We start from the raw sequence: 2,074 nt of genomic DNA on the forward strand, positions 1-2,074 counted from the left end.
ATAAAATTGTATAAGTAAAAGAAGAAATAGGGAAAATTAAAAAATGTATCAGAATATACCAGATATAGAATAACAATTTATTGTCACTTATTTATTTATTGATGATCGCACTAACCGTATTGTTTCTTGGCTCTTCCCAATATATAAATGTATGGTTTATTTGGTTTGTGAGGGTTTGAAGTTTACTACAAAGCCCCCGGATTTGTCATTAGACACAGGGAGAGCCAAATGTTCAGATTTTCAAATGTAAAAAGTTTGCAAAAGGGGCAGTTAATTTTTGTTTGTTTTCTTTATTTCAGTTTATTCCAATGAGATTTGAAAATTACAGTCACATGGCTAAAATAAAGTCGTTATCCTTGAGTTGAGCATAAAACAACACAAGGCTGTTATTCACTTTTGAGACTTGTAAATATTAAGGAGAATGAAAAGCCTGGTGAAAGAGAAAGCAGTTCAGCCTTTTTGTGAACTGGGGGCAGCAGAGTCTACAGTACATTCCCTTTGCAGCACTCAAAAGTTTGCAGACTCCATGCAGGGACTTTACTATTCACTTTATGCAAAGAAGACAAAAACAGTACAAGATTAGCTATGGTGACCAGAGCTACTGTGCTAATGGAGCAGAGACTTTTCTATGCACAAGGTAAGAGGCTCCACATATGGATAATAATGCCCAGGGTACAGAATAAATATTACTCTTGAGTACAGGGTAGAGCAGGAGATGAGGGAAGAGTTATGAAATTGCAATCATAAATAAAAGTGGCAGATTCTAATGATTTACAAAAAGCTGTCAATGGGGCATTGAGTTATTTTGTTCCTGAGAGCGTGCATGTCTTTGTCATTTTGCTAAGAGAGGCTACTTCCTCTACAAGAAAAAAGACTGCTCTCTATGGTATGCAAGAGACTGTTCCCACCTATGACCTTGCAATGTGCCTGCTACAGTTTATACCAGGGTACTGTCTACAGGGTGACACTGCTGTGTAATGTACAGGATATTTCAGCTGTCTGTAGAGTGTTCTGGGTAATGTACAGGTTGTACCGGTTGTGTGTAGGGTGACAGTGCTGTGTAACATACAGGTATCTCTGCAGTCTTTAAGGTGATATTGTACTGTGACATGCACAGGTATTACCAGTTGTCTGTCTGGTGACAGTGCTGTGTAATGTGCAGGTTGTATAAGCTGTCTAGAGGGTGACACTGCTGTGTATATGTAATCTCATATGTCTATAGTTCTATGTAATGTACAGGTATCAGTGTCTGTATGATGACACTGTGCTGTGTAAGGTACAAGTCTCTCTTCTGTAACACTGTGCACTGTAATATAGGTGTCTATAGTTATCATATCATAGGTCATATTAGATGTCTATATTTTGACACTGTTCTCTGTAATGTATGGATAGAACCAGCTGTCGTTACGGTAACACTGTATTATATAATCTACAGGTAATATTGGCTGACAGTAAGGTGCCATTGTGCTGTGGATTGTGCAAGTGACAGTATAGTAATACAGGTAGTATCAATGTCTGTAGTTTGTCAGAGTGTTGGGTAATGTACAGGTAGTATTGGCTATCTGTACAGTAACATTTATTTGTGCAATGCACAAGTAGTAACAGCTGTCAGGTATTACCCACTATCTGTAAGGTGTCATTGGGCTGTATGATGTACAGGTGGTAACAGCCATCTATGGGGTATATATATATATATATATATATATATATATATATAGACATCTAAACACATTATTATTATTGTTATTGTGTGTTTGTAGGGTGACACTGTTGTGTATATTGTACAGCTTTTATTGATTGTCTGTAGAGTGACACTATTCTGTGTAATGTACAGGTAATACTAATAGTCTGTAGGGTGACATTATGCTGTATAATGTACATGTATTACCAGCCATCTGTAGGGTGACACTGTTCTGTGTACAGGTATTACTGGTTGTCTGTAAGGTGATATCATACTGTGTAATGTACAGGCATTACAGGTTGTCTGTAGGGTGACATTGTGCTGTGTAATGTACAGGTATTACCAGCTGTCTCCAGGGTGACATTGTGCTGTGTAATGTACAGGTATTACAAA

The 2,074-nt window shown here is 37.5% G+C and overlaps 1 long non-coding RNA gene across 3 annotated transcripts in view; it reads left to right on the forward strand.

Annotated features, from left to right (window-relative positions):
• The first annotated feature begins 465 nt into the window (after window positions 1–465).
• Window positions 466–2,074, forward strand: part of LOC140323311 (uncharacterized) — a 13,629-nt gene continuing 12,020 nt past the window's right edge. Inside the window, exon 1 of one of the 3 annotated variants that reach the window (XR_011919344.1) lies at window positions 466–637. This is a non-coding gene — a long non-coding RNA (uncharacterized lncRNA). The other 2 variants (XR_011919345.1, XR_011919347.1) reach the window with 2 other exon arrangements.

The sequence above is a fragment of the Pyxicephalus adspersus genome, chromosome 2 (assembly GCF_032062135.1).
Source record: "Pyxicephalus adspersus chromosome 2, UCB_Pads_2.0, whole genome shotgun sequence".
Lineage (NCBI taxonomy): Eukaryota > Metazoa > Chordata > Amphibia > Anura > Pyxicephalidae > Pyxicephalus > Pyxicephalus adspersus.